The following is an 18545-nucleotide window of genomic DNA, read 5'->3' as shown; positions in this document are numbered from 1 at the left end:
CTCTTCAGTCACCTGCTGCATGCGGGGGGACCAACGCTCCTGGGGCTGGGGCAGAGGCTGCACATACAGGGAGGAGTTGAACATTGTGCTGCTTCCCATTTCTGCTCCTCCTCTGGTGTCCCTACTCTTCCTCACACTCCTCTTCCTCCCATTATTCCTCTTTCTCCTGCACAATCCCACCTGCTCCTCCCAAGGTCATGCTTTGACCATTTTGTTCTTCAATTCTGCTTCTCCTTCCCTCCTCCTGCTGCCCCCAGGCCCAGCACCCACTGCCGGCTCCCTCTTCCCCCCAAACCCACAGCATCCCAGCGCAGGGGCAGCGATGGAGCTGGGGCAGCTCGGGCTGGGGCAGCGCTGGGCTCTCGGCCGCTCCCGCCCGCACTCGCTCCCCACTGCAGCCGCTGCCGCCACCACAGCGCGGGGGGGCCCGGCCTTGGCGCTCCCCCCCTCCCACCTCCCCAAATTCCCCTGCCGGGGGGCGCTGGGGCCAGGAGACAGACGAGTGACAGATCAGGGGGGCTGGGAAGAGTCGGCAGCCAGAGAGCACTGAAAATCTCAGCAGTGACTACAGTGGCATCTTCGGGGACTAAACATGGCAGGGTACCCATGGAGGGTAGAAAGGGAAAGCCACGAAGGGCTCCCAGCAAAAGGGATGATGATTCCAAAATATCTCTGAAGGGTCCCTTGAGAGCATGTTGAGGGAGTTTGCACATTCTCCCAGAGGTAATCAAGGACCAAATATTAAGAACTACCCAACTTAGAAGCAACGAACACTAAACCAATGGATTCCAAAGGGTTTAAGACCGTATAAAGTTCAGGAAAAATCTAGTAAAACTCACATGTCATGGAATGATTTTCTCTGCACAGGCGGGCACTTATGTGTGGATGAAATGATTTCTGTTGCACATCCTGCCCAGAATCAAATAATGCCTTGACTCTCTAACACTAAAGATATCAAGTAAAAAGCAGATTGTGGGGGGGCCACATGTGAGTCACGCAATGCCTGCTCTGGAAGAGAACCTTTGGTTCCAGGCAGTCAGAAGAGCTTTAGAAACGCAGATTAACACTGCTGGGGAAAATACCCATTTATCATTCGAACTACAGGACTAGATGACAAGATGTCCTCGAAATAATAATGAAGCAGACAGATCCAGCTCCTGACCTTCATGACAGCCAAACCACGCCAAAGATGAAGGCGACATTTGTGGAAAATTAGATTATTCAAACTGCTATTTGCAAACAGATGATAATCGAAAACTGGTGAAACAGATAACAAAGGAAAGTAGAAAGTAGCTCATATTCTGGTAGAAAAGCAGAAAGGATGAGAATTAGACAAGTTTTTGGGGTTCCATGGGTTAAACGAATGCAATTCCTCCTCTGATGAGCTGCAGCAACTCTCATCTTTTTACCATGCACGACACCTTGCTGAGTGCAGCTCATTCAGCAGGTGAGCAAGGGGATGCAGGTGGCAGCCAGGCCTCCTGATCCTGAAACGGCTACAAAAGGACAGGGAATGAGGTCACTGAGAATAATCCCAAATCAAAGAGGATCCAGGAAATGAGAGTGAACCAGTGGTAATTAAATTTCGTAAAGATAATTACTGAGAAAATGAGAACGGGATTTGAGAGGAGTAAGATGAATATGCCTGGAGATAGGGCCAGGGATTTGTATAAAAGGAAGTAACGGGAGAAACCATCATCTTCAGAAAAAGTTACTAATTTCCAGAGACAGCTGCTCAGCCAAGATCCTGCTCAGTGCCTGACCTTCGAGAAGGAGAAACACTTAACAAAGCCATGAATATCGCATGTTATACAAAAAGAGGCGTGCATATTAACGAGGACATGCAGTAGGCGGATCCGGAAGTCTGAACCTTCCAAAAACGTCAGCCAGAGGGGAAAGGGAGAGGGGGAATGCAGCCGTGAAAATGAGAATAAAAAGGAGGCTGCGTACTACAACAATGGGGGAGACCGCATGGCAAATGCCGCATGGCCTCTCTCTTTGTTCATCAATAAAGTCACTTTTACAGGACTCCTCCGTCTCCTTTGGGCACACAAACCTCTGGCCACGGGAATTTTCCCGCACAGCCCCGGGCACAGGGCAGACACCTCTGTGCCACCCACAGCAACCGGGACGAGCCAGCGCTGCTCCGGCACCGGCTCCTGCCGAGGCCCCAGCGGGAAGGAGACCGCGGGCAGCCGCTCCCGCAGCGCCCTCAGCCCAGCGCCAACACGGGCCGGCACCGGCACAACCAACCCGCCAGAGCCCTCTGCCGCCCCCGAGGCCCGCAGCGAGCCCCGAGCCCCCGCACAACCGAGCGCGGCTCCCACCGGCGCTGGGGCCGCCTCCGAGCTCCGCCGCCGCCTCCCCGGGCTCCGGCCGCTGCCGCCGCTGCCGGGCCCGCACAGACGCTGCCACAATGGCGCCTTTGCTGCTCTGCCCAATCAGCGCGCGACAACCAGGAGTGACATTGGCACAATCAGCCAATGGCAGCGAGGGCCGGGCTCTGCACACGGCCCAGCCTCGGCCCGCGCTCTCAGGGCCCCCCGGGCTGTGGGAGGGCAAAGGCGGAGATGAGGAACAGCCCTGGAACGGGCCCGGGCCCGAGCCGCCATTGGCCTGGAAACACAAACAAAGTTCTCGGCAGCTCCCGGCACGCCTTTCCCAGCCCTGCGTGTTCGCTGGCTCCGGCTCTGCGGGAAGCCCTGGAGCCTCACTGCTGCTACCCCCTAATTAGGAGCATCAGTGCATAGCTTTGATTTCCCCCACAAAAAGGGAAAACTGCCCCAAACCCCTGTGGATGAGTGGGAGAGGGGAGAGATTTCTGGCAGAAATCTCCAAAAACTCAGAGCTGCATAATGAGAAGTAAATGAAGACCCTTCAAACCAGTTTTCCACTCGCCTCCCTCCTTCCAGCTGCACCTCCTACCCCGGCAGTGCAGGGTGGGAGAAACGACGCTCACTTTGTAAAATTATAAAGGTTTATTAAACCTTAGCAAAAAAAAAATACACCAAAAGACTGAATTAGGAGAAAAATCAGCGCTGGGAGCACAGGACTAAACCAGCAGACCCGGGTGTGATTTGGCGGCTGTCCTGGGGTACAATGCAAAAATGTGTATTCTATCACCATCTGTTAAAATGTGGGAGGGGTGGTGATCCTTATCTCTGTGGGAGATATCCTCTGCTGATGTGCCATCTGATAAGATGGGGGGATGATCATCGTTATCTATTCACAACCCATCCCTCCTCCAGAAGATATATTCTGTTAATGGGCCATTAAGTCCTATTGTGTGACTGATAAGATTACATCACCCCATTGGGAGATGCCCCAACCAGGGGCAGGAGCCAAGCCTTTCCTACCTAGATAAAAAACTGGGGTTTGGGACCCGAGGGCAGACCTTTCTACTGGATCCCAGAGGAAAGTCGGACCTTTTTCCACATCATTGCTGGATCTTCGGAGGAAAACTGCACCTTCTACAGGAGCACTGCTTCAACAGAACCACATCTGTCATCCAGGAGGACTGCAGCCACCATTTATACGGACTGCTACCAACACCCTGACTGACAGGGTGTCAGGTTGTATTTCTGACTGTGTTGGTGGTTGTTTCTTTTATATTATTGCATGTATTTTTTTATTTTTTTTTTCTCTTTTCTCCTATTAAATTGTATTACTGACTTGGAGTCTCGCACTGGTTTTACTTTCAAACCAACACATTAATTGGCGCCCAACGTGGGGCACGAAGGGTACTGAGGAAAGTCAGTATTACAATTTTGTTTTCACCATGATTCTCAACATGCTTACATGGGTTTTATATCTTGCTCTCTATATTTTTCCACACATGGGGAACTATCTGCCAGCTGTAATGCTCCTGTGTAGACCAGGATATGGTATAAAAATTGCTTTACTGGCCTATTATGTCTACTGCATGATAACCTCTGAGGCAATGAACATAATCCGGAATATATACTCGACTTTGTTTGCTTGTCCTAGTCTAGGTTGCTACATCCGGGGTTTTAACAATCACACCCAGCCCTTGGGGGGAGGGGTAAAGGATGATTTTTTCCAATCTTTCCGGCCTGATACAGTAGTTTTTGGAAATGTTGAGTTCCCGCTGGATGCTAAGGACAGCATAATATTGTTGTTAGTTCTGCTTTGTCTCCTCTGCACAGCCTTTACAGCCTACAACATGCTTAGAAACAGAACACTACATGGCGTATTGATGCGTATTCTTGAGGAAGAGGAAAAAAGAAACAAATCAACTTCGTCCACGACTGCACAGAATGTCACAAAGAGGAGAAGAACCAAACAAAAAGCAACAGTGCCCGTGTCTATGCAGACTGCCACAAAGGAGGAAAAAGCCAAAAGCAAAGCAACAGTGTCCGTGTCTACGCAGACTGCCACAGAGGAGGAAAAAGCCAAAAGCAAAGCAACAGTGTCCGTGTCTATGCAGTCTGCCACAGAGGAGAAAAAAGACAGAAGCACCATCAGCATCTCCACACAAACCATCACTGAGCCAGAACAGCCTAGACCAGTAGCAGTTGCGCCCGTTCAGAAGAAGAAATCAAAGAGCAAATCAGTTCGCATAGTGACTGACGAGGACGTGGCAGGACCTTCGCACCCAGCAGAAGTGACAGAGCCAGAGATCATCACTCGCTCTCTATCCCTGGGTGAGCTGCGTGACCTGCGGAGGGAATTCACCCGCCAGACAAATGAGTCCATCTTGACCTGGCTGCTCCGCATCTGGGACGCTGCAGCCAATGACACCATTCTGGATGGAAGTGAGGCCAGGCAACTGGGATCTCTGTCCCGGGATGTAGTCATTGACCAGGGGATTGGGAGAACCCAAGAAACTCTCAGCCTCTGGCGGCGACTGCTGACAAGTGTGAAGGACAGATACCTTTGTAAAGAAGATCTTCAGGTGCACCAAGGAAAATGGAGCACAATAGAACAAGGTATCCGATGCCTGAGGGAATTGGCCGTGCTGGAGATCATTTTCTCAGAAGATGAGAGATTTCCTAAGAGCCCAGACTGTGTCCGGTGCACGTCACAGATGTGGTTGAGATTTGCACGACTTGGACCAGAGATGTATTCCCGTTACCTGGCAACGCTGCAGTGGAGGGAAGGTGAGGACATGGTAGGCGTCTTGGCCAATAAACTAAGAATTTATGAGGACACTGTCACAGCCCCATTTCGTACCCATGTCTCATCCATGGAAACACGGCTGGTGGAGCAAGTCCGAAGCCTGATTGAAGAGGGCCATCAGAAACTAAAAAAAGAACTTAAGGAAAACAACTACCAGATCTCTCCTGAACCAACAAGAGTTTCTGCCATTAGGAGCCGGCGTTCCTCAGGCAGGGAGAGAGGACACACTCCACGAGGTAACCTCTGGTTTTTCCTTCAGGAGCATGGAGAAGACATGAGGAAGTGGGATGGAAAACCCACCTCCTCCTTAGCAGCCCGGGTACGTGAGCTGAAAAGAGGGACACCTACCACAAGAAGCTCATCTAGAGTCAATGCTGCTCCAGTCTCTCGTGTACAGAACTCCAGACAGTATCAGAATGATGATATGACTGATCCTCTTGAAGGAACCTCAAGAACCTATTTACAGGGAGAGAGCAACGTGTACCAGGATCAGGAATAGAGGAGCCCTGCCTCTAGCCAGGTAGAGGAGAGGGATAATCGGATCTATTGGACTGTGTGGATCCGATGGCCTGGCACATCCGACCCACAAAAACATAAGGCTTTGGTTGACACCGGCGCCCAGTGTACTCTGATGCCATCAAAGTATGTAGGAGAAGAATCCATCTCTATTTCTGGGGTAACAGGAGGATCCCAGCAGCTGACTGTAGTGGAGGCCGAAGTGAGTTTAACTGGGAACAGGTGGCAGAAACACCCCATCGTGACTGGCCCAGAGGCCCGATGCATCCTTGGCATAGACTATCTTAGAAATGGATACTTCAAAGACCCAAAAGGATATCGCTGGGCTTTCGGGATAGCTGCTGTAGAGACAGATGGCATTAGAAAACTGAGCACCTTGCCTGGTCTTGCAGATGACCCCTCTGCTGTGGGACTACTGAGAGTTGAAGGGCAACAGGTACCAATCGCCAGAACAACAGTACACCGCCGGCAATACCGTACTGACAGAGACTCAGTGATTCCCATCCATGAAATGATCCGTAAACTGGAGGGCCAAGGGGTGGTCAGCAAAACCCACTCACCCTTCAACAGCCCCATCTGGCCTGTGCGTAAATCTGAAGGAGAATGGAGATTGACCGTAGACTATCGTGCATTGAATGAGGTGACTCCACCGCTGAGCGCTGCTGTGCCAGACATGCTGGAACTCCAGTACGAGCTGGAGTCCAAGGCAGCAAAGTGGTACGCCACTATCGATATCGCCAATGCATTTTTCTCCATTCCTCTGGCAGCAGAATGCAGGCCTCAGTTTGCTTTCACCTGGAGGGGCGTGCAGTACACCTGGAATCGTCTGCCCCAGGGGTGGAAGCACAGTCCCACCATCTGTCATGGACTGATCCAGGCTGCACTGGAGAAGGGTGAGGCCCCCGAACATCTACAGTATATCGATGACATCATTGTATGGGGCAGCACAGCAGGGGAAGTCTTCGAGAAAGGAGAGAAGATTATCCAGATTCTGCTGAAAGCTGGTTTTGCCATTAAGCGAAGTAAAGTTAAGGGACCAGCTCAGGAAATTCAGTTTCTAGGAGTCAAGTGGCAAGATGGACGTCGTCAGATCCCAACAGAGGTAATTAATAAGATCACTGCTATGTCTCCACCTACCAACAAGAAGGAAACACAAGCCTTCCTAGGTGCCATAGGCTTTTGGAGAATGCACATTCCTGAGTACAGTCAGATTGTGAGCCCTCTCTACCTGGTTACCCGCAAGAAGAACGATTTCCACTGGGGCCCTGAGCAGCAGCAAGCCTTCGCCCAGATCAAGCAAGAGATTGCTCATGCAGTAGCCCTTGGCCCAGTCAGGACGGGACCAGATGTGAAGAACGTGCTCTACTCTGCAGCCGGGAACCATGGTTTGTCTTGGAGCCTGTGGCAGAAGGTGCCTGGTGAGACTCGGGGTCGACCACTGGGATTCTGGAGCAGAAGCTACAAAGGATCTGAAGCCAACTACACTCCCACAGAGAAGGAGATCTTGGCCGCCTATGAAGGAGTTCAAGCTGCCTCAGAGGTGATTGGCACAGAAACACAACTCCTCCTGGCACCCCGACTACCAGTGCTGGGCTGGATGTTCAAGGGAAAGGTGCCTTCCACACATCACGCCACTGACACCACATGGAGCAAGTGGATTGCCCTCATCACTCAGCGCGCCCGTATTGGGAATCCAAATCGCCCTGGGATTCTGGAAATAATTACAAACTGGCCTGAAGGTGAGACTTTTGGATTGTCTTCTGAAGAAGAAGAGGAGCAAGTGGCACGTGCTGAGGAAGCCCCACCATATAATGAGCTACCAGAGACTGAAAGACGATATGCCCTCTTCACTGATGGTTCCTGCCGAATTGTAGGCACTAACCGGAAATGGAAAGCTGCAGTATGGAGCCCCACACGACAAGTTGCACAAGCTACCGAGGGACAAGGTGGATCAAGTCAGGTCGCAGAGCTAAAAGCCGTCCAGTTGGCTTTGGATATTGCTGAACGAGAGAAGTGGCCAAGGCTCTATCTCTACACTGACTCATGGATGGTAGCTAATGCTCTGTGGGGTTGGCTGGATCGCTGGAAAAAGGCCAACTGGCAACGCAGAGGGAAACCCATCTGGGCAGCTGAGATTTGGCAGGACATTGCTGCCCGAATAGAGAAACTGACCATAAAGGTTCGACACGTGGATGCACATGTACCCAAAAGCCGGGCTAATGAAGAACATCACAACAACGAGCAGGTGGACCGAGCTGCCAAAGTGAAAGTATCACAGGTGGATCTAGACTGGCAGCACAAGGGAGAATCATTCCTAGCTCGTTGGGCCCATGATGCCTCTGGTCATCAGGGGAGAGATGCGACGTACCGATGGGCCCGTGACCGAGGGGTGGACCTTACCATGGACAGTATCTCACAGGTCATCCACGACTGCGAGACCTGCGCCGCAATCAAACAAGCCAAGCGGGTGAAGCCTCTGTGGTACGGTGGACGATGGTCAAAGTACAGGTATGGGGAAGCCTGGCAAATTGACTACATCACCCTTCCCCAAACCCGCCAGGGCAAACACTACGTACTGACCATGGTGGAAGCAACCACAGGATGGTTAGAGACCTACCCTGTGCCTCATGCCACTGCCCGGAACACCATCTTGGGCCTAGAAAAACAAGTTCTTTGGAGGCATGGTACCCCTGAGAGAATTGAATCAGACAATGGAACCCATTTCAAGAACGGCCTTATCAACACGTGGGCCAAAGAACATGGCATTGAATGGATATATCATATTCCTTACCATGCGCCAGCTGCCGGGAAAGTTGAACGGTGTAATGGACTCCTTAAGACTACTTTGAAAGCACTTGGTGGTGGAACCTTCAGAAATTGGGAAATGAACTTGGCCAAAGCCACCTGGATGGTTAACACCCGAGGGTCCATCAATCGAGCCGGTCCTGCCCACTCTGAACCCCTGCACACAGTGGATGGGGACAAGGTCCCAGTGGTACACATGAAAGGTATTTTAGGAAAGACTGTTTGGATTAATCCCACCACAGGCAAAGGCAAACCAATCCGTGGGATTGTTTTTGCTCAAGGACCTGGTTGCACCTGGTGGGTAATGCAGAAAGATGGGGAAACCCGTTGTGTACCACAAAGAGACCTAATTTTTAGTGAGAACTGTATGTAAGGTTTCATTTTGTATTATATATCTGTAAGAGGGTATTGGTTTGGGTGTGATGTAGATGGTAATAGAATAAGGGGTGGATTATGTCCTGGGGTACAATGCAAAAATGTGTATTCTATCACCATCTGTTAAAATGTGGGAGGGGTGGTGATCCTTATCTCTGTGGGAGATATCCTCTGCTGATGTGCCATCTGATAAGATGGGGGGATGATCATCGTTATCTATTCACAACCCATCCCTCCTCCAGAAGATATATTCTGTTAATGGGCCATTAAGTCCTATTGTGTGACTGATAAGATTACATCACCCCATTGGGAGATGCCCCAACCAGGGGCAGGAGCCAAGCCTTTCCTACCTAGATAAAAAACTGGGGTTTGGGACCCGAGGGCAGACCTTTCTACTGGATCCCAGAGGAAAGTCGGACCTTTTTCCACATCATTGCTGGATCTTCGGAGGAAAACTGCACCTTCTACAGGAGCACTGCTTCAACAGAACCACATCTGTCATCCAGGAGGACTGCAGCCACCATTTATACGGACTGCTACCAACACCCTGACTGACAGGGTGTCAGGTTGTATTTCTGACTGTGTTGGTGGTTGTTTCTTTTATATTATTGCATGTATTTTTTTATTTTTTTTTTTCTCTTTTCTCCTATTAAATTGTATTACTGACTTGGAGTCTCGCACTGGTTTTACTTTCAAACCAACACAGGGGCCCAGAGGGGTCCCCGGGCCGCCCCCGCCCCCCCCGATCTCGGCCAACGGGTGCGAGCGGCGCGGCCCCGCTGCTGAGCACTGACCCCGCCCCGGGGGCGGCCGGGACCCCCCCGAAAAAACCCGCACCTGCACCCCCCCTTCAGTCCCTCCAACCTTCCCAGTCCTGGGGGAAAAGGGGGAAAGGGGAGGACCTGGGGCGGGATCACCCGGAGACCCCCGGGGTGAGGAGCAGGAGGGGAGGGGGTTGGGCTCGCTCTGAGGGGGGCGGTTCCCGCGCGAGGATTTCGGGGGGGTTCGCTCGAGGAATTTTGGGGGTCCTCGTGCCACAGATCCTCCTGCAAAGGGCTCCACTCGTGCCACCGTCTCCTTGTGTCACCCAGACCAGTTTGGGGGGCTCTTTGTGTCACCCAGAGGAATTTTGGGGCTCCTCGTGTCACTGAGAGCCCCGCGAGTGTCACCAAGAGCTCCTCGAGTGCCACCAGGAGGAACGGGGGGATTCCTCGTGTCACCGAGAGGCCTGCGAGTGACATTGAGAGCCCTGTGTCACCAAGAGCCCCTCAAGTGCCCCCAGCTCTTTGTGCCACCAGGAGCCCCTGGAGTGCCACCAGCTCCTCGTGTCACCGAGAGCCCCTCGTGCCACCAGGACCTCGTGCCAGAGAATTTGGGGAGAGTCTCTGTGCCACCCGGAGCCCCTGAGTGTCACCAGCCCCGTGCCAGGGTCCCCATTGTCACCGCGGTCTCTCTCTGTGTCACACACCAGGAACCGACCCCCCCTCCGAGCACCAGGACTCCCGAATTTAACCGTCCTCGTGCACCGGGACCCCCTCAGGACCCTCGAGTTTCCTCTCTCCCCTCCTCATTCACCGGCATCACCGGACCGCCCCCCCTTTCCCGAGGAATCGCCGGAGACCCCCTCCATCAATCACCGGGCACCGGGACCACCAGAGGACCTCGCCCATCAATCAGCACCGTCACCGTGCACCGGGACTCCCCTCACCATTGAGCAGTGACACCCCCTCATCGTGCACCGGGACCGCCGGACCCCCCCTCAAACATCGCCAGCCTCAGGCACCGAGATCACCGGAGACCCCTCCATGAGTCACCGGGACCCCCCGTCATGCACCAGGACCACCGGAGACCTCCCCAGGAATCACCGGACACCCCCTCACGAATCACCGGGCACCGGGACGCCCCCTCGGGCACCGGGACTGGACCCCCCCCTCGTGTACCGACCACCCTCCGGTGCACAGGGCCCGGACCCCCCTTTGTGCCCCCCCTGCCCATCCCGGGGATTCCGCCCCTCCCCTTTGACTTCCCCCGGGAACAGGAGCGGGAATGGGGGGGGGGGGGCGTGCGCTGGGGGGGCACCGGGGTGTCCCCAGCACCGGGGGGCGTCCCTTGGGGCTCGCTCCTTTCCCCCCTCTCCTCCTCTGGTTATCATCAGGGACCCCCCCAATTTACCGGGGCTCCCCCTATTCACTGCCCCCCCCGTTCACCGACCGCCCCAAAGCGCTGGGACCCCCCCGAATACTTGGGACCACCCCAGGGCGCCAGGACCCCCCCCTCACTCACCGCCCCTCCCCCATCCATGGGACCCCCCCACTCACCGCTCCCTCCCCGTCACCAGGACCCCAAAATCCATGGGACTCCCCCCACACTCATCAAGACTCCCCCCAAATCCATGGGACCCCTCCCTCCCCCCCACTCCCCACCCCCTTCTCAGCACTCCCCGGGCCCTCCCCATTGATCGAACGCCCCCATGGCCCCCCCAGCCCCTCGCCCTCGCATTGGGCCCCCCGGGGCCGAGGCAGAGCCCTCCCTGAGGGACACCCCTCATCCCCGGCCTGCAGCCGCCCATGGAGCCGCTGACCACAACTCCCTGCCTGCGTCCATCCGGCCAATTCCTCTGGCCCCGCACAGCCCAGCCTGCAAAGCCAGGCCTGGCACTGTGGGGCTCAGGGGGGTCTGTCCTGGGCCACTGGGCCTCACAGGGCTCTGGGCACAACAGCGCTGTCACACACTGAAATGTTATGGGGAATGGCTTAAACGCTGCCAGGAAGGAGATTTGCACATTATGGCTGAACTGAATAAAGAGGCTGAGACCACCCCAGCCCAGCCCTCCTTCACCTGACTGCAGCTTTGGCCTGGGACTTGAGCGGCCTAACAGCACCTGAGGTACCATCAAGGTGACACCATTGATCAATTGCCTCTGGTCTAGGGACAAGGACACAAAACTGAGGCAGGAGAATGTATCCAAAGAAAGCCAAAGCCAGCAGCTGTCCTGAAAATCAGCTTGGGCCAGGCTGGGGCTGGGGGAGGCCGTAGCCCACAGGCTCATCTGCTGAGGCCACGTTTGCACACACTGCCCACAGCCAGCCAGGGAGGAGGAGAGTTCTGGGGCTGTGGGGGAACCTCTGCCCACAGGCACTGAACACCCATCGTCCCTCACACAAACTGGCTCTGCTGGAAAATCCCCACCCCGGGGCCACATCCACGGCACATTGCCGTGAGGGGCAGCTGAGGAGGTGCCAGAATCCATCCAAGAGCCCCAAAGCGCTGCCCAGACTCACTGCTGAGGCCTTGAGCAGAGCACTGCTCCTGATGCAAAGGGATGCAGCAGAGCCAGAGGCTGCTGCCAGAGCCTGTGTCAGACTTGTCCCTGCCAGGGGAGGAACCTGGGCCTTCCCACCTGCCCCAAGTGTGTATGGACCCCCTGAACTCCGTGTTTGTGGGGGACCCTGAGCACCAAGAAGACAGAGATATAGAGCATCCACAGGACGCCATTGGGATCCACAGAGTGGTGAGGTTTTCTACTTAATCTGTCTCTGTCACTCTCTTTCTCATCCCCCACCTCTATTCCATTTCTATTTTTCTCTCTTTGTCATTCTCTCTGCCTCTCATTTACTCTTCTTTAAACCCAGACTATTGACTTTGGCACATGCTCTCATTTGTGATAGAAACAGATTCTGCCCCCACTTGCCTTGATGGAATCAATGTGCACTGTGAGCCAGGGTTGACCAAGGCCTCATATTTTCGTGGTTCTGATGTGCCAGGCCAACGAATCCACACAGTCCAAAAAACCTGGATTTCCCCAGCCTCTACCTGGCTAGAGGCAGGGCCCCTCTAAGCCTGGTTATTCTTCTTTCCTGAGCTATGTCTTGGAAGTTCCTTCAAGGGGATTGGACGTGTCGTCATCATCATCATACCTGGCAGTTTGACTACCGGCAACTGGAGCTGCTTCCTTTTTGGTGAAGTTTGGTGAAGTTCCACCTTTTTTTGTGGAAATCCCTCTCTGCATCTCACTGTCCTGCAATTCAAGCACCAGTTTTACCAGAGCAACAGTAGATTTTCCATCCCTCTTCTTCATGTTTTCTCCAGAATCCAGCTCAGCTCGTGAGAAGGGTCTTCTCTCCCCATCTGGGGAACGTTTACGTTTGGGGCCAGAACTTTTGATCTGTACAGCCAAGATTTGGAGAAATCCCTCTTTCATCTCCTCCCTGAGTTTCCTGTGGTTCTCCTCTATCTTATCTTCTCATTTCTGTAGAAGTGTTTCCACAGCTGAGATTCTGGCATGTGTTGGGCCATGCACGGCATCTGCATATGCTCGGAGCTTCTTCTCCATATCGAGCACGGTCTCCTCCCTTTCCTCCAGCTTCATTGTTGCTAAAGCAGAAGCGTATTCTTGTGGCCCAAGTCGTACAAGTTTTCGCCACATCACAGATGTACATGGTACCAAGTCCGGATTCCTAGTTGTTAGGTCATCTGAAAAAACAATCTCTGCCACTGCCATTTCTCTCAAGCGTTGAACCCCTTGTTCTATGGTCTCCCACTGGGTTTGCTGCATACAGAGATCATCTGCACACAGATATCTTTATGCCACACTTCCCAGGACCCGTGCCCAGAGACTCTGAGGATTAGCCCCCCTCATCATTCCTTGGTCAATAACGGGATCATGTGACAGGGATCCCAAATTCCTGGCTTCAGTGCCATCCAGAATTGTAGCCTCGCCTGCAGCATCCCAAAGACGGACCAGCCAGCTAATTATAGATTCATCAGGTCATCAGGTGTGATCCTTTCTCAGGCCAGGAAGGTCTTTCAGGGATAAGGACTCAATATTGGCTTCTGATCCTGTCTCAGTTGCTCTGACTTCTGATTTTGTACCAGGAGCTCACTTTGAGGATCCTTCCCCTGGATCATCATCACCCACTGGCCGATCAGTTTTGCTGCTGTGCTTCCTCCCCACAGCAACTGCCAGTGGCTTAGGCTCACTGTCTGGTTTAGCTACAGCCTGAGTGACTGGGGTATTGGCTGATTTATCTCCCTGCCCCCCTGCCTCTCTCTGCTGCCCTACAGTATCTAGCAGTGTGCAATAAGCATATGCTAGGGCCCAGCTTACTGCAATGATCTTTTTCTCATTAGAATCATCATGGACCTTCTATTCCAGATATTTCCCCACTTCATCTGGGTTCTGAATTTGTTCACGTGAAAATTCCCAGGCTGGGGGATCAGAAAATTTCTTCAGGGTTCTGCCCATTCTCTCCCATTCCCCATCCCACTCAGAATTTTCCATGCCCGGGCCTACTCCTGGGTCAGGGGTCCCATCAGCTCCTCTGGACACCTCAGCCCTCATTCTAGAGAGGCTGCAGACTGTGCAGAGGAAGCTTACCAGATGAAATACCAGGACAGTGGTATCCTTGACATTCAGGGGAAAGTGAACATCCTCAAAAAATGACTTAACAGATTCAAAGGAGAAGAAGGAAAGGCCAAAAAGCCTCATCCCCTGCTCCTCCTCTAACAAACTAGATGCAATTACTAATGAACTCCCAAAACAGGCTATTGGAAATGGGATGCAGGGTTGGATGAAGAAACCATGAACCATAAATATCTGGAACAAACTTCAGTAGCTTTATAAACTTTCTATAAATCATTATCACTGAGCCCAGCACAACAGCTATTCTAATTTGTGCTCCTCTACTGAAAAAACTGCATATGAGGGACACTACTGGAGACATCTCCAGATAAGAAAATAAGCCTAGGGACCAAAAAGGTATTAAAACCTCAAAAAAGTCTAGGGACCCGAGACACATAAAGGCCTTCACCCTGACAGACATTATGAATTCAAAAAACATGGTTACTGACTGCTTTACCCCAATACAGAGTAAGTACAACCAAAATGCAATCAGATCAGGTTTTCTTTTCCACTTTCTTGCAACGCGTTGGGCGCCAAAGAAGTATTTGTCCTGGTTTAGGGCAAACTTGGGAGGAAACCTCTAAATGGAGTCCCTCTGGGAAAGAGATTCAAGCCGTCCCTCCCCCAATTGTCTCGGGAATAAATACTCCCTCGGAGAGAAGTAGAAAAGGAAAAAACTGTTTATTCAACAGGCAATACACCTCCCAGCACAAAAATGAACAAAACCAAACAGCAAAACCCCTCGCTGTTCCCAAGAGATGACAGATTTAGAAGATTTCTTTCCCTGGGCTGCCCGGCTCACTCAGTCTGTTCTCAGTCCCTCCTGTGCTGGGAAATGCCACGGCCCAGGCCAGGCCTGGTGGGCCACAGGTGTGAGCTCCCGGTGCCCTTCTGGGTTTTCAGTCCAGAGCAGGTTCAAACAGTTCCAGGAAAAAGGAAAAAAACCCAAAACACACAGTCCAGGGAGATTCTCTGCCTCAGCTAGGCAGAAAAATTAACCAAAAGCAAAAAAAAGAGCGCTCTCTCTGGCTGTCCACTGCAGACAACACAGTCTGTGAGCAGGAATGTGGGGGAGCCTGTGCAGTCTCTGATAACAAACTCTGCACTTCTTCTTTCCCACCCTTCACTCCTGGAACCAGTCTTAAAACTGCAGAATTCAATATCCAACACCAGCAGAACAGACGATTTGGGGATACAGGCATCATACAGTCACCCCAAGACAGGGGTCTCCACTATGACGTTCTGGGGATCCCCTTGTCCTGGATGCCCTGGATCCTGCATATATGTTGTGGTCCCTCCTCTGCAGGGTGTCCCGATGCTCCAGGCTTCCCGGGAATCCCAGGGATCCCCCCTCTTTGGTCTCCCCACTTTGGGATTCTGGGGTTCCCTCTTCTCTGGGCTGCTGAGGGTCCCATGGGTGCCCCTCTCTGGGTGGCACTAAGGGATGCCGAGCGTTCTGGGCTCCCAGGGGTGCCTCCTCACCTGACTCCCTGCTCCGGCCTGCCAGGGCTCACAGGGGTCCCCCTCTCTGGGGTCCCCACTTTGGTGTCCTAGGGGCTCCCCGTCTCCAGGCTCATCCCTTCTCCGGGCTGCCCCTTCTCCAGGCTCCCCTCACTCCCGGCTCTCGGGGTCCCCCCTCTCCAGGCCCCCATTTCAGGCTCCGGCACTCCCGGGGCTCTCCCCTTTTCGCTTTCCCCCCCTCAAGGCTGCTCCCCTCGCCCTGCCAGTCCCGGGCGATCGCCACGGGGCTCCGGGGACCTCCATCCCCCACCCACCGCCGGGGCTCTGTCTGCAGCCGCCACCCAGACATCCCCAAAAAAACCACCCGGGGACCCAAAAGGGGATTTCGGGACAGCTTTGGAGCCCTGCAAGATACAAACATCGCTCCGCCCGCCGCCTCCCGAAAAAAAGAAACAGGGAGACCCAAAGATACTTCGGGTGAGCTCCAAATATCCCTCCCCCTCTCAAAAAATCCCTGCCAGGACCGCCCAAGATATTGGGGGCGAGGTCCCTCTCCCCGGTCACCTACACAATACGGGGGGGCCGATACTGCGGGCGCGAAGGGGCTGCACATCCAGAGAGCGATGGACGCACGGGCTGCCGCCTCTCGCTGCTCCTCCTCCTCTTCTTGCTCCTCCTCTACCCCTCCTCTTCCTCCTGCTCCTCCTCCTCCCTCTCCTGCTCCTTCTCCTCCATCTCTCGGCTGCCGGCGAGGAGCTCTCTCGGGTGAGCGGGGCGGGAAAGGGACTGGTGGGAAAGAGGTGGGAGAGGGGGTATAAAGGGAGATGGGACAGGGGGAAGAGGGTTCCCAGGGAGGGTGTCCACGTTAAGCCCAGGACCCCCAATCCCCTCCGTGTCCTGCCAGCCCCTCCCGGCGCTGTGGGGTCCGGGCCGTGCCCCAGTGCCGGCTCAGGGGGTGCTCCAGGCTGACGTGCTCCACCTGGAGCTGGAGCTGACCCCGTGCCGGGGGGGTTTCCAGCAGCACCAGGAGCTGGTAGAAATCCAGTCCCCATTGGGGACCAGGTCGGTGGCCACCACGTGTCCCGAGAGCTCCTGCTGGCCCTGGAACCAGCTCAGCTGGATGTGGGCAGGGTAGAAATCCATCAGGGAGCAGAGCAGGCAGCCGGGGCCGGGCTGGGAGCTCGAGGGAAGCAGCGAGATGGACACACTGGGATGGGCAGGGGGCCCCTCCAGTGCGGATCTGCCCCCCCATCCAAGCCGCAGATAATCGCTCCAGGGATCGAGTGCTAAGGGACAGGGAACCACCTTTCTTCCATCCCAACTCCACCTTTCCCTCCCCTCTCCCCCCCTTTCTCATCATTCCCCAAATCTACTGACCCCTCACGACTCAATGTGGGTTTCCCAGCCCCCTCCCCCAATCTTTGGGCGTCCCAGCTCCCTCTTTTCCCCCATTCTTTGGCCCATTCCCAATCATCATTCCAACATCAAACTCCCTGCCCCGTGCTTGCTTTTGGGGGTTCCAGGCCTCTCCTGCTCAATCTCGGGTTCCCAACCCCCGCTTTCACTCCTTTTGGACAGCTCCTGGCAGCTTTTTCCTGGGAGGAATCCCTGATTTTCAGTATTTTTGGGGTGTAGTTTCAAAGAGGACAGCTCCAGGTCCCTCCTGCTACCTCTGGGGATCCAACCCCCTTTTCCCCAATTCAAGCACCTCTTGAAAGCCCATCAGGTGACTCACATATTCTCTCCCTCCTCTCTCTCCTCCCCCCTCCCGCTGCTTTTCTTTTTTATTCTCTTTTTAAAACAATATTCTATTAAATTATACTGGGCTTTTGGTTTTGCCAAATGCAGCCTAAAGGTGAACAGTGAACATTACAAATTCCATACCAAAATTTTGCCATCACTAACAGCCACTCATAAACATACCCAAAAAATCCCAAAAGGAATAAAGATTTTTTCTGCTTATTCCCCTAACACTGAAATGTGGTTCTCACACCCTTGGCCCAATCTTAATGGAAAATATGAAAGTAGGATTATTAAGAAAAAACATTCTAATGATGTAATCTTGTCACCAAAACTGCGGGAGGACCCAAAACTCTTCAACACCATTTCTACTGTTAGAGAATCAAGGCATTACTTGATTCCGGCCAGGATGTGCAACAGAAATAATTTCGGCCATACATAGGCCGGGTGTGCAGAGAAAATCATTCCATGAGATGTGAGTTTTACTAGATTTTCCCTTAACTTTTTACAGTCCAAAACTTATAGAAATCCATTGGTTTTATGTTCATTGCTTCCAATTTATATAATTCTAAGTATTTAATTTCCTATCGCCCCGTATTTCTTCCCCTCTATATTAATTAGGTCCGCACTCCTGGATTTCCTTCTCAGCCTTTTGCAGACCAGGCATCTCCAACTATGCCAGGGGCAGTGTCTGGGGTGGGTGTTCCTTGATGTTTGCTGATGGCCTTAATGGTCGTTATCTTTGTGAGTATCATTTGGGCTATTCCCAGTCTATTGAGATGTTAAACTCCCCTCTGTGGAGTGGAGGAACATTCCTTAGAAATCTCTTTAAAATTCGTTTCCCCAATGCAAAGGCACATGAAGCCTGAGTATAGAAATAGATTTTTAAAATTAGACTTGCTATATTTTCCGACCATGGAATCCCCGTCAGCCCAGTGTGTGAGTGTAACTGAGGGGCAGAGTGGAATTGTGCCGTTGTCTTCCCCAGCAGCTGTGGCAGTGCAGGCACAGAAAGCAGCGAAGCTCCAGCAGTGGCAGCAAGGATTGGCCCCAGTGTGTGGAGATGCCAAAGGAGGGTGCCCAGGCAGAGGATTTCAGCAGAGGATCT

Source organism: Sturnus vulgaris, unplaced genomic scaffold (genome assembly GCF_052056855.1).
Source record: "Sturnus vulgaris isolate bStuVul1 unplaced genomic scaffold, bStuVul1.hap1 Scaffold_194, whole genome shotgun sequence".
Classification (NCBI taxonomy): Eukaryota; Metazoa; Chordata; class Aves; order Passeriformes; family Sturnidae; genus Sturnus; species Sturnus vulgaris.
Note: the sequence above shows the minus strand (reverse complement) of the source record.